Genomic DNA, 14,580 nt, shown 5'->3' with positions numbered 1-14,580 from the left:
ACCTGATGCAGATCCCACACAGCACAGCAGTAGTCCAGAATAGGGAGGACAAACATGGTGTAAGCAGTCTCTTTAGTAGACCTGTTGCATTTTCTAAGTGTTCCGCCAATGAACCGCAGTCTTTGATTTTCTCTACTCACAACATCATCTATGTGATCCTTCCAATTAAGGTCATTTGTAACTGTAATCTCTAAGTATTAAGGTGAATTTACCGCCTTCAGATTTGTGTGACTTATCGCGTAATGGAAATTTAGTGGATTTCTTTTAGTATTCATGTGAATAACTTCACACTTTTCTTTATTCAGGGGCAACTGCCACTTTTCGCACCATACACATATCTTATCTACATCACTTTGTAATTCGTTTAGGTCATCTGACGACTTTACAAGACGTTAAATGACACCAGCATCTGCAAACAATCTAATAGGACTACTGAGATTGTCTGTATATCATAATATAAATTAGGAACAATAGAGGGACTATTACACTTCCTTGGGGAACGCCGGATATTACACTACTGGCCATTAAAATTGCTACACCAATTGGTTGGTCTGGGGATAAATGAGAATGTGTAGCCAGGTCGGAAGAATATCGTTTCGTATTACACATGGTAGACCGTCGTAAAGGCACACGACTGCTCGAAACATGGGCCACGCCACGGACATAGGCTGATGGGGGCAGACATGAAGTATGAGCAAAAGTGTCATGGGCTTCCGCGGTACCTGTCACAACAATACACTACTGGCCATGAAAATTGCTACACCAAGAAGAAATGCAGATGATAAACGGGTATTCGTTGGACAAATATATTATACTAGAACTGACATGTGATTACATTTTCACGCAATTTGGGTGCATAGATACTGAGAAATCAGTACCCAGAACAACCACCTCTGGCGGTAATAACGGCCTTGATACGCCTCGGCACTGAGTCAAACAGAGCTTGGCTGGCGTGTACAGTTACAGCTGCCCATGCAGCTTCAACACGATACCACAGTTCATCAAGAGTAGTGGCTGGCGTATTGTGACGAGCCAGTTGCTCGGCCACCATTGACGAGACGTTTTCAGTTGGTGACAGATCTGGAGAATGTGCTGGCCAGGGCAGCAGTCTAGCGTTTTCTGCATCCAGAAAGGCCCGTACAGGACCTGCAACATGCGGTCGTGCATTATCCTGCTGAAATGTAGGGTTTCGAAGGGATCGAATTAAGGGTAGAGCCACGGGTCGTAACACATCTGAAATGTAACGTCCACTGTTCAAAGTGCCGTCAATGAGAACAAGAAGTGACCGAGACGTGTAATCAATGGCACCCCATACCATCACGCCGGGTGATACGCCAGTATGGCGATGACGAATACACTCTTCCAATGTGCGTTCACCGCGATGTCTCCAAACACGGATGCTGTAAACAGAACCTAGATTCATCCGAAAAAATGACGTTTTGCCATTCGTGCACCCAGATTCGACGTTGAATACACCATCGCAGGCGCTCCTGTCTGTGATGCAACGTCAAGTTTAACCGCAGCCAAGGTCTCCGAGCTGATAGTCCATGCTGCTGCAAACGTCGTCGAACTGTTCGTGCAGATGGTTGTTGTCTTGCAAACGTCCCCATCGGCTGACTCAGCGATCGAGACGTGGCTGCACGATCCGTTACAGCCATACAGAAAAGATGCCTGTCATCTCGACTGATAGTGATTCGAGGCCGTTGGGATCCAGCACGGCGATCCGTATTACCCTCCTGAACCCACCGATTCCATATTCCGCTAACAGTCATTGTATCTCGACCACCGCGAGCAGCAATGTTGCGATACGATTAACCGCAATCGCGACAGGCTACAATCCAACTTTACGAAAATCGGAAACGTGATGGTACGCATTTATCCTCCTTACACGAGGCATCACAACAACCTTTTCACCCGGCAACGCCGGTAAACTGCTGTTTGTTTATGAGAAATCGGATGGAAACCTTCCTCATGTCAGCACGTTGTAGGTGTCGCCACCGGCGTCAACCTTGTGTGAATGCTCTGAAAAGCTAATCATTTGCATATCACAGCATCTTCTTCCCATCGGTTAAATTTCGCGTTTGTAGCACGTCATCTACGTGGTGTAACAGTTTTAATGGCCAGTAGTGTACTTCTGTTTGACTCGATGACATTCCGTCTATTAGTGCGATCTGTGACCTTCCTGACAGGAAATCACGAATCCTGTCGCACAAATGAGGCGATATTCCACAGGCACGCAGTTGGATTAGAAGACACTTGTGATGATCGGTGTCGAAAGCCTTCTGGAAATCTAAAAAATGGAATGATTTGACATCCCTTGTCGATAGCACTCACTACTTCATGAGTACAAAGAGGTAGTAGTGTTTCGCAAGTATTTTCTGAATCCCTGCAGACAGTGTGTCAATAAATCGTTTTCTTCGAGGTACTTCATAATGTCCGAATACAATATATGTTCCAAAACCCTACTGCAAATCGATGGGCCTGTAATTCAGCGAATTACCCCTACTTCCCTTTTTAGGTATTGGTGTTACTTGAGCAATTTTCCAGTCTTTGGGTACGGAACTTTCAGTGAGGGAGCGGTAGTATATAATTGCTAAATATGGAGCTATTGTATCAGCATACTCTGAGAGGAACCCGACTGGTATACAATCGGGACCAGAAGCCTTGCAATTATAAGTGCTTTAAGCTGCTTTGCGACACCGAGGATATGTACTTCTATGTTTCTCATGTTGGCAGTTGTTCTTGATTGGAGTTGAGGAATATTTACTTCGTCTTCTTTGGTGAAGGAGTTTCGGAACACGGGGTTTAGTAACTCTCCTTTAGTGGCAGTGACATCAGTGACTTCACCGTTGTTATCGTGCAGTGAAGGTACTGATTGCGTCTTGCCAATGACGTGCTTAATGTATGACCAGGATCTCTTTCCGTTTTCTGCCAAATTCCGAGACAGAGTTTCGTTATGGAAATTATTAAAAGCATCTCACATTGAAGTACGCGCTATATTTCGAACTTCTGTAAGACTTTGCCAGTCTTGGGGATTTTGCGTTCTTTTAAATTTGGCATGCTTTTTTTGCTGCTTCTGCAACAGCTATCTGAACCGTTGTGTGTACCATGGGGGATCAGTACCATCACTTATTAATTTATGTGGTATATATCTCTCAATTGCTGTTGATACTATCTCTTTGAAATCATTCCACAACTTTTCTACGCTCACATGATCAGATCGGTACGAATGAACACTGTCTCTTAAAACGGCGTTAAGAACATTTTTATTAACATTTTTAAATAGATATACTTTGCGTTTCTTTTTTATTGTTGTAGGTGTTACGGTATTCAGCCTAGCAGCAACTGCCTTGTGGTCTCTAATCCCTGCATTCGTCACAATACTCACTATTTGTCCAGAATTATTTGTTGCTAAAAGGTCAAGTATTCTTTCGCAACCATTTACGCTTCGAGTGGACTCATGAACTAATTGTTCAAAATAATTTCCTGAGAAAGCATTCAGTACAATTTCGGATGACGTTTTATGCCTGCCGCCGGCTTTAAACGTATAATTTTTCCAGCATATCGAGGGTAAATTGAAGTCACCACCGACTATAACTGTATTAAATGAGAATGTATTTGAAATGAGACTCAAATTTTCTTTGAACTGCTCGGCAGCTATATTTTCTGACTCGGTGGTCGGTAATACGATCCAATTAGTAGTTTTGTCCGATTGTCAAGTATAACCTCTACCAATACTATTTCGCAGGAACTATCTACTTCAATTTCACTACAAGAAAAACTACTTCTGGCAGCAATACTGTTAGATCGTTTAAAAAAATTTCGGCTGAACTTATTTCAGGCTTTAGCCAGCTTTCTGTGCCTATTATTATTTGAACTTCAGTGCTTTATATTAGGGCTTGTAGCTCTGGTTCTTTTCCCACACAGCTACTAAAATTTACAACTACAGTACCGGTCGTATCTACAGCTAACTTAATATGCTTTACCTGTCCCCCTTTTAAACAGACGCGCATTCTGTGGGTCCCTGAGGCTGTCTAACCTAAAGAACCGCCCAATCGCTTCCACACAGCCCCCTCTACCCGTGTAGCCGTTTCCTGCGTGTAGTGGACTCCTGAAGTATTAAGCAGAACCGGAAACCCAACATCCGATGGAGGAAGTCGAGTAATCTGCAGCCTACACAGTCACAGAACCACCTGAGCCTCTGATTCAGACCCTCCACTCGGCTCTGCACCAAAGGACCACAGTCGGTTCTATCGACGATGCTGCAGATGGTGAGCTCCGCCTTAATCTCGCAAGCAAGACTGGCAGTCTCTACCATTTCCGCTAGCCGCCCGTAACCAGAGAGAATCTCCTGCAATCCAAAGTGACACACCTCATTGTACCAACATGAGCCATCACCTGCAGTTGGCTGCAGCCTGTACTCTTCATGGCACCCAGAAGCACCGTTTCCACTTTCAGAATGACTCTCCCTGATATGCACACGGCGTGCACAAAGGCTTCCTTCCCCTCCTTGGCAGCCATGTCTCTAAGGTGCCCCATTACGCGCCTAATTACTAGCAAACCCACCATCTACGAATGCCCAGACCTTGTGGCCTCAGAAGCTTCCTCTGTAACAGGTTGAACGACTGCATACGACTCGGAGACATCGTGAGCCATATACACTCCTGGAAATTGAAATAAGAACACCGTGAATTCATTGTCCCAGGAAGGGGAAACTTTATTGACACATTCCTGGGGTCAGATACATCACATGATCACACTGACAGAACCACAGGCACATAGACACAGGCAACAGAGCATGCACAATGTCGGCACTAGTACAGTGTATATCCACCTTTCGCATCAATGCAGGCTGCTATTCTCCCATGGAGACGATCGTAGAGATGCTGGATGTAGTCCTGTGGAACGGCTTGCCATGCCATTTCCACCTGGCGCCTCAGTTGGACCAGCGTTCGTGCTGGACGTGCAGACCGCGTGAAACGACGCTTCATCCAGTCCCAAACATGCTCAATGGGGGACAGATCCGGAGATCTTGCTGGCCAGGGTAGTTGACTTACACCTTCTAGAGCACGTTGGGTGGCACGGGATACATGCGGACGTGCATTGTCCTGTTGGAACAGCAAGTCCCCTTGCCGGTCTAGGAATGGTAGAACGATGGGTTCGGTGACGGTTTGGATGTACCGTGCACTATTCAGTGTCCCCTCGACGATCACCAGTGGTGTACGGCCAGTGTAGGAGATCGCTCCCCACACCATGATGCCGGGTGTTTGCCCTGTGTGCCTCGGTCGTATGCAGTCCTGATTGTGGCGCTCAACCTGCACGGCGCCAAACACGCATACGACCATCATTGGCACCAAGGCAGAAGCGACTCTCATCGCTGAAGACGACACGTCTCCATTCGTCCCTCCGTTCACGCCTGTCGCGACACCACTGGAGGCGGGCTGCACGATGTTGGGGCGTGAGCGGATGACGGCCTAACGGTGTGCGCGACCGTAGCCCAGCTTCGTGGAGACGGTTGCGAATGGTCCTCGCCGATACCCCAGGAGCAACAGTGTCCCTAATTTGCTGGGAAGTGGCGGTGCGGTCCCCTACGGCACTGCGTAGGATTCTACGGTCTTGGCGTGCATCCGTGCGTCGCTGCGGTCCGGTCCCAGGTCGACGGGCACGTGCACCTTCCGCCGACCACTGGCGACAACATCGATGTACTGTGGAGACCTCACGCCCCACGTGTTGAGCAATTCGGCGGTACGTCCACCCGGCCTCCCGCATGCCCACTATACGCCCTCGCTCAAAGTCTGTCAACTGCACATACGGTTCACGTCCACGCTGTCGCGGCATGCTACCAGTGTTAAAGACTGCGATGGAGCTCCGTATGCCACGGCAAACTGGCTGACACTGACGGCGGCGGTGCACAAATGCTGCGCAGCTAGCGCCATTCGACGGCCAACACCGCGGTTCCTGGTGTGTCCGCTGTGCCGTGCGTGTGATCATTGCTTGTACAGCCCTCTCACAGTGTCCGGAGCAAGTATGGTGGGTCTGACACACCGGTGTCAATGTGTTCTTTTTTCCATTTCCAGGAGTGTATAACACCCGAAACCAGTTCCTCAAATGAACTGGAGAGGCCCTACGATCGGCCCCTCGGAAAGTTTTTTGCTGCCTGCCTGACTTTGGAATGATCTCTCACTTGACCAGAGGTGAGGGGCAACCTCAGTGCAGGCAGTCCCGGGATTGCCACAGCAGTGGACCGATCAGCGGACACTTGGGATGTGCTCGACGTCCTTCCCATCCCTGTGACCGAACCCCCACAGTGATGCCCCTTGGCAGCAGCCTCAAGCTGCGGGACGGAAGCCAACACAGCCTGAAGCTGTGAGCGAAGGGTCGCAAACTCAGCTCGCATCTGTAGACAGTAATCGCAGTTCCTATCCACTACTACAGTCGCTCCTGTTTGAAGCTCGTAAAAATATGTAACATATCAACGATGTACTTGGCTTATTATCCGCTGGAATTCGGAGTGTTCTCTCAATAATGATCTAAACGACACTGACCTACACTATCCAAAACAAACAAAAGCCTATACGATACCAGGGTCGATACGCTGCCATTAAAATCAAAGCTTGTGCCTAGTAAGCACTCGAACATGCAAGAAATTAAAAAAATAATCTAGTAACTACACAGGTAACTGTAAGTAAGTCGATCCTGTTGGAATCTCGTAAAAATGTACAACAAACGAACGGTGTACCTTATTAGCAGCAGGATCACGAGGTGCTCTGTATCTGACGGTCTATCCGACAGTATTTGCTCTCCGAAAGCATACAGTACCGGCAGGTTCGTGAGTGGTACTGGAAATGCGGGAGAAGTGCTACGGATGTATTGCAGGATCTGCAGCAGGCGTCTGGGCCATTAAAAGTGCACGTGTGGACTACAGAGCCATTTGAAAACTTGCCAGCTCAATGGGCTAATCCCAGTCCCCCAGTCCCGTGTCGCACCTGGCGATGACAGTGAAGCAATTTCCTCATTTCGCAAAACGCCAGTGCTCGTGGAAATGTTGGTCGTCGCCTGTCTCCATTTGCTACAAGCGCCGCCCTATACCTGCCATGTGTGTGTGTGTATGTGTGTGTGTGTGTGAGACAGCTAGAGATTTAGTGGCGTGCAGAGCGTTTCATCACTAGCGGAATTATCAGCAGCGCTCGCAGAGTGCGGCGTGCGCGCTCAGCTAGAACGGCGAGCGCATTAATCATGTAGTGGGCAGAGAGCGGGCCAGAGGTGCGTGGCGGAGGGCGGCCGCCACTACACGCCACTCTGGAGGGCCGCACGCGCCAGCGGCGCACTGCGGTGCACGATCTATCGGCCCGGGTCACTGCAGCACGCGCCGAGGGCACACGCTTAATTCCCGCGTTGATACGGTAGGCCGAGAGACACGAGACACCGTGCCATAACGTTTAGTACTGAAGTGGCCGAAACGAGGTTTAAGCCGGTTACGTGTCTGCGAACGTCTGAGGGCTCAGATCCAAGATGGGTTGGGGTAAGGGGAGTGGGGCGATACAGTGGAAGAATCAGCTCTATAATGCGCCAAAAACTGTTTCACTTGAAAGAAAGGTGACACGATAACCAAAATAACAGTGACGGTTCTCAAGTGGTTTTCCTTCCATATCTGTGAAGGCCAAATATGCTCACAGGGTGCTGTTGCTCCATCTCGTTTATCGTATACTGCTAGGCGTGGTGTCAGTCCACAAGGTGGCGGGGATGTTGCTCCTCAAGCCTGTTCCGCGCTAGACGGTGGAGTTCTTGAACTCGTCCTGTGCACGAGCATGGCTCTTGCGAGTACACAATGTAAACCTTAACTGATCGTAACCGTGCTCACCGGGCTGATGCCAGCACAGCTTTTCAGTGTTCACTGTAGTACAAGTAGGTTCGAGGATCTGTACAGAAGTCGTGTTCTCCTCGACAGCTATGCAACGCATCCGATGGTCCGTCCAAATTCGGGCCTGAGACATGGCTGGTGCAGTGCCCTGCTACCGTACCCTCGTGCTACTGATTTCGTGAGCTGTGGATTGGTACTTAGACAGGTCCGTGCCGTTCCAGCAAGACCATCAAGCAGCAGACAAATCCTCCACTTCGCCATTCCAAAGGTTCTGTCCGTCAATTCCCCCGCGAATCTCGGTGTGGAAGGCTTCGAACTGTTATTCACAATGGACTCCTAGACATTAAATCGACCGTGTGGAGATGGTTACATACCGTCAGACCTTCTAGTTGCCTCGGAAAACGGCAGAATGCAGAGTTCCCTTCCACGTTTCTTGTACTGACTGCTACGAGTCACATTGTGTTTCGTGTATCAGGATTAGCCAAAACATTATTACAATCTACTTAATAGCTTGTTTGTCCGTCCTTGGAGCGAAATTCTGCATTTCAGAGATCCGGCAATTTGTTGGAAGGTATGTAGACGTACGTGGCGTTACATCTCTATATACAAGTTATGTAATTCGCATAACCTGGTCGATGATGGTGGAAGTGATCACTATAGCAAGAATCTGCTAAGACTAGTATTGCCGGCCCCTGTTTTGATCACAACCGAAGTACGTTCTTCCTACACGTCGGTCAGGGATCTGAAGATGGCGCAATAAAACGCTGAAACTGATTGCCAAATAAAATAAGGTTGTAAACTATACGGCTGAAAGGTATTTAATTTAACATCCCCTCTATGGATCCATTAGTTAGCTGGAGGTTCTGTTGGATAAGATTTACGGACTTGGCTTCGGTTAATTTTCAGGAATAAGTTTCTTTGCTTTACGTTTATGTGTCATGTTTAGGTGTGACATTTGCCCGATTGACTATTAATCGTATCCCTGTTCTGTTGTGATTATCGGTGGGCAATCTTAGCAGCGAGCGGGAGGCTGTGTAATGAACTGATAACAGGGAACATGTTCCAGTCGAGTGGGTGCGGCCCTGAATCTTTTTCGAAAATTCATGTTCTTCTGGACCTGCTGCGTAGTACATGTCTCTTAAGGACACTGTATAGTTACTATTCTAAGTACACTGATTGATTTTATTTTTACACTAAGTCTTTTTCATCTAATTGCCATCATCTGGTTATCTGTAACTTCAGAGTAAACAACAGTCAGCACCGCAATAATATTTTATTAAAGATCAGTTTCGACTTCATGTAGAAGAGTTATTTAGAAAACGAACAATGTATAAAGAAGACATGCAGAAGAACCGATGAGCACGGAGTCAGATGAAAGTGTAATGAAACAGCCACCTGGCTGTCGCTGGAGACCCCTCGGCCGCCCACGCCACAGCACAGCACGGCCGTAGACTGCTGACTGGTGGCTGCAGATCCGAGGATTAAATGGCGCGCCAATTTCTAGCAGCAAACGGATTATATCAGTCCCACCTAATGGTAAACGCTTCACAGCATTCAACATATTGATGTTATACTGAATTTACAAAATAATTTATCGTAAACTACATATGGATATATAAGTAGTTACAGATCGTCAGACAAGTCGTCTTTCTAATGTTACAATGAGGGAGCATGCAGATTAAAAGAAGATTAAGTGCCACCTAATGCCATTCTTACGAGTTACAAAGAAGTCATCCTTGATAGTTGCCAGCTGATAAGCAAAAGAACAAAATACTTTTTTAAAAATTGTTCATATGCTGGCACTACGTGACATCAAATATTTACTTTACACCATGAAAAAACTAAAATACCCACGAGACAGGTTGGTGGACAACTCAAAAGCATCGCTACCACATTACGGTATCCACACACATCAAAAAAATATTGCATCACCTCGGTTCCGAGAGTTCCGGAACCTGTACAGAAAATTGGAAGAGAGAGAAACATAAACATCTTTTCCGCCCTCTTTATTGCTCATGAAAACCACACATTACACGTTGTACCGCCATACAGCGAGAGCTTCAAAGGTGGTGGTCCAGATTACTGTACATACCGGTACCTATAATACCGAGTAGCACGTTCTCTTGCATTGGTGAATGCCTGTATTCGTCGTGCCATACTATCCACAAGTTCATCAAGGCACTATTAGTCCAAATTGTCCCACTCCTCAACGGTGATTCGGCCTAGATCCCTGAGAGTGGCTGGTGGGTCACATCGTCCATAAACAGCCCTTTCCAATCTATCGAAGGGACGTTCGATAGGGTTCATGTCTGGAGGACATGCTGGCCACTCTATCGAGCGGTGTCGTTATCCTGAAGCAAATTCACAAGATGAGCTCGATGGGGGCGCGAATTGTCGTTAATGAAGACAACTGCCTCGCCAATATGCTGCCGATATGGTTGCACTATCGTTCGGAGGACGGCAATAACGTATGTAGCAGCTATTACGGCGCTTTCCATGACCACCAGCGGCAAACGTCGGCCCCACATAATACGACGCCAAAACAGCATTGAACCTTCAGCTTGCTGCACTCGCTGTACAGTGTGTCTAAGGTTTCAGCCTGATCGGGCTGCCTCCAAACACGTCTCCGACGACTGTCTGTTTGAAGGCATAGGCGACACACATCGGTGAAGAGAACGAGATGCGAATCTTGAGCGGTCCATTCGGCATGTCGTTGGACCCACCTGTACCGCGCTGTATAGTGTCGTGGTTGCAAAGATGGACCTCGCGATGGACGTCGGGAGTGAACTTGCGCAACATTCAGTCTATTGCGCATAGTTTGAGTCGTAACACGACGTCCTGTGGCTGCACGAAAAGCATTATTCAACATGGTGGCGTTACTGTCAGGGTTTCTCCTAACAATAATCTGTAGGTAGCGCTCATTCACTGCAGTAGTAGCCCTTGTGCGGCGTGAGCGAGGCATGTCATCGACAGTTCCTGTCTCTCTGTATGTTCTCCATATCCAAACAACATCGATTTGGTTCACTCCTAGACGGCTGGACACTTCCGTTGTTGAGAACCCTTCCTGGCACAAAGTAACACTGTGGGCGCGATCGAACCGCGGTGTTGACCGTCTATGCACGGTTAAACTACAGACAACACGAGCCGTGTACCTCCTTCCTGGTGGAATGACTGGAAATGATCGGCTGTCGGATTCCCTCCGTCTAATAGGCGCTGCTCGTTCATGGTTGTTTACATATTTGGGAGGGTTTAGTGACATGGGGAACAGTCAAAGGGACTGTGTCTGTGATAAAATATCCACAGTCAACGTCTATGTTCAGGAGTTCTGGGCACTGGGGTGATGCAAAACATTTTTTGATGTGTGTAGTTGGTAAATAATGGATATTAGCAGAACGTCTTTATGCCGATATTGCCCATAATACAATGACAAGCCATCTACAATGACTAAAATAATCGCAGCATCAAGAAAGAGTTGTACGAGATAAACGAAAGTTGGTAGCCATGTTTCTACTACTGAAGGATGATGCATATTCGTATATCGCACAAGTCCCGTAAGAGTTGCAACCACTACAACTATACCTGGTGTCAGGGACTGGGGCGCGATTTCATACGACAGCAGGAGCGCTCTTATGATTATCCCGCGCATCCTGATTGCGAATTTGTGCGTTAATCTGGTAATGCGACCTGTTTTACTGCTACTAGTGAACAAAATTCCAGGGGTGTTCTCCAACAGGATACCACTCGCCCACATACCGGTCGCATGGCCTGCTCGATCACCAGATCTGACTCGTCGTCCAGAAACTGCGTTAACCGTTCCTGTATTGACCGACCAAGTGCAACAGGCCTGGAGCTCCACTCCACAAATTGGCATCCGGCACCGTGCCTTCAATATTCTGGCGGTTCCACCGTTTATTAATGTACCAGCATTTCACATTTGCTCGGGCTTTCACGTTAATCTCTGATCCTTCTATGTCAATCAGCTAAATATATTACGTAGATAAATGTAATCCCGAAATATCGTTACTCTACATTAATTATTTTTTGGTGTTAACTTTTTTCCGTCAGTTTACTGAGTAAGAAAGCAAAAAAAAAGGTATTAAAAGATCAATTCATAAGTGCTGGACGTAACTCTCTAATGGTACTAGTAACCGGTGCCATGCTGACTAAAATGGCAGCTAGGAAATCAGAGATATGCACACAGGCACACATCATACAATGAAACGATCGAAGCCGATATTTTCAGTGAACTTAGAGTTGATGGCTTATGTCGTAGGTTGCTAGGAAACTAAAAAGGCCGTCTATCGTTATCATGGTTATAGTGGGAATGTGTGAATAATTGGGTAGATTGTCGAGTAGCTCATATACCGAATATCAGATATTCGGGAAATCCATGAAATACGATTCCACTGCGAACTTTCTTATCGGTCAATTGTTGTTTGGAATAAGAGTTAATAATGGCCTGTCACAGAAATAACGCAAAAAAACGGATGATAAACCGTTTCTCCCAACCGCCCTTAGTGTTTGTTCAGCTGCTAGTCATGAATGTACGGACGAAAAAATGAAACGTCGCATCCGGCTGCTTACTGCCCTAATGAAGGATGGAAGGAGGCAGGATTCAGAATTTGTTGTTCCGTCGACAACGAGGTCATCGGAGCACCAAGCTTGGATTCGATAAGGATATCTGCCGTGCCCTTTTGAAAGTTACCATCCTGGCATTTGCCTTATACTACTCTTCAATTGCAGAGAAGTGTTACTAACTGTTGCGGCCACATGTAGTAAGCGTTGCTTCACGCAGCGCAGAATGGCAAAACAGAGGCAGCCGGCGATGGCGGCATTGCGAAGTAGGCGCGGCACACATAGCCTTGCTGCCATTTGCAGTCTAACAACCGGCGGACGCAAGGACGCACGCAGACCGAGCGCTGAGCGAAGCCTGGAGAGTGCTGAGTAAGGGAAGTGAGGCCAGTACGCTAAGCTACGCTGCAATACACTGGAGGAGTAATAACAAGAAGCTGCCACCGAGGGTATAAAAAAGGCCTCCTGCCGGATATAAATAGTGGGCCGCAGGCAGCAACGGACAGAAGCCATTAGGAAGCAGTTCGGATCTGAGGACGGACGTGGTCCGTGTCCGAATGTTCAGTCTTCGTAGGTGACGATCCCGGAAGTCTGTTCCAGCTCGCAGGAGTCATCCGTTCGTTCTGGTTCCCGAGAGGGAGAGTGGGTCGAGTTCATCTCAACCACAGGGCATCCTAACTTCAGCAGACCACTGGTGGCGCGCGTTGCCTGCATTGTCGGAGAATCTACACAGCAGGAGCCAGGTGGAAGGATCTGCAGGGCTGGGCAGCGAGGACGAGGGAGAAATTGTAAACAAAGCTCAATTAATAATTGTAAAACTCCACGCCGTCTCAGTCTTTGGCGCAGCCACTGTGTCTGCTGCTAACAAGTACTGTCAGATGGCCACTTGTTACGACTTCTGCAGTACTTGTTATGGCCGATTGCTACTTGCTACGACTCCTTAAGTACTTGTTAGCAGCAGACACAGTGGCTGCGCCAAAGACAGAGACGGCGTGGAGTTTTACAATTATTTATTGAGCTTCTTTACAATTTCTCCCTCGTCGTCGCTGCCCAGCTCTGCAGATGTCTCCGCCTGGCTGCTGCTGTGTAGATTCTCCGACAAAGCGCGCCACCAGTGCTCCGCTGAAGTCCGGATGGCCTGTGGTCGAGATGAACTCGTCGCCGCTCGGCAGCCCAGCATGGCACCGCAAAGCAGCCATATAGGCCGTGGCCGTGAGGTCAGCTGCCGCCGCCTGCTGCACCGGCGGCTGGGAAGCCGTCAGTCGCGATGTCCGCGAGGCCCCGTCGTGGACGGACCACGCGCCGTAGGGCCGGGTTGCCGTGAAGTCCGGGCGTCAGGCCTCGGTGGCGCCTGTGACCCAGACAGCGCTGCGGCCGGTCCTGCTGCAAGTTCTCGCTGTAGTTAGTGATTCGTGGTGCCGACCGGACTCGGGTCGACCCCCAGAGCTGAAGCTGACATCTGGCGGCGAACGGATGACTCCTGCGAGTTGGAACAGACTTCCGGAATCGTCACCTACGAAGATTGAACAATCGGACACGGACCACGTCCGTCGGCAGATCCGAACTGCTTCCAAATGGCTTCTGTCCGTTGCTGTCTGCACCCCACTATTTATATCCGGCAAGAGGCCTTTTTTATACCCTCGGTGGCAGCTTCTTGTTATTACTCCTGCAGTATATTGCAGCGTAACTTAGCGTGCTGGCCTCACTTCCCTTACTCAGCACTCTCCAGGCTTCGCCCGGCGCTCGGTCTGCGTGCGTCCTTGCGTCAGCCTGCTGATAGACTGCAACTGTCAGCAAGGCTATCTGTGCCGCTCCTACTTCGTAATGCCGCGATCGCCGGCTGCCTCTGTTTTGCCATTCTCCACTGCGTGAAGCAACGCCTTCTACATGTGGCCGCAACATAACGAAGTGGAGTGTTCGAAACAAGGTTCTCTGCACAACAGAACGTATTTGTGTCGTAGACAGATGGAACACTTTTTTCCGTTTTCGTATTATAGTTATTAGAACATTCTTCTACTCTGGGTGCTCTACAGATTATCCCAATATTCTGGCCTACAATCCATTGTCACTTACGTGTGCTACACAAGATAAAGAAGAAACATATGTTTTTAAGTATTCACGTCGTGTATACGTTTTTAGGTCGCCGT

General features: G+C 48.2%; 1 protein-coding gene across 1 annotated transcript in view; it reads left to right on the top strand.

Annotated features, from left to right (window-relative positions):
* LOC126484260 (zwei Ig domain protein zig-8-like) overlaps nt 1-14,580 on the top strand; it is a 442,308-nt gene that overhangs the window by 225,717 nt on the left and 202,011 nt on the right. The window lies entirely within an intron of this gene.

The sequence above is a fragment of the Schistocerca serialis genome, chromosome 6 (genome assembly GCF_023864345.2).
Source record: "Schistocerca serialis cubense isolate TAMUIC-IGC-003099 chromosome 6, iqSchSeri2.2, whole genome shotgun sequence".
Classification (NCBI taxonomy): Eukaryota; Metazoa; Arthropoda; class Insecta; order Orthoptera; family Acrididae; genus Schistocerca; species Schistocerca serialis.
The sequence above is the reverse complement of the archived record's forward strand: the minus strand, read 5'-3'. Positions and strand labels throughout refer to the sequence as shown.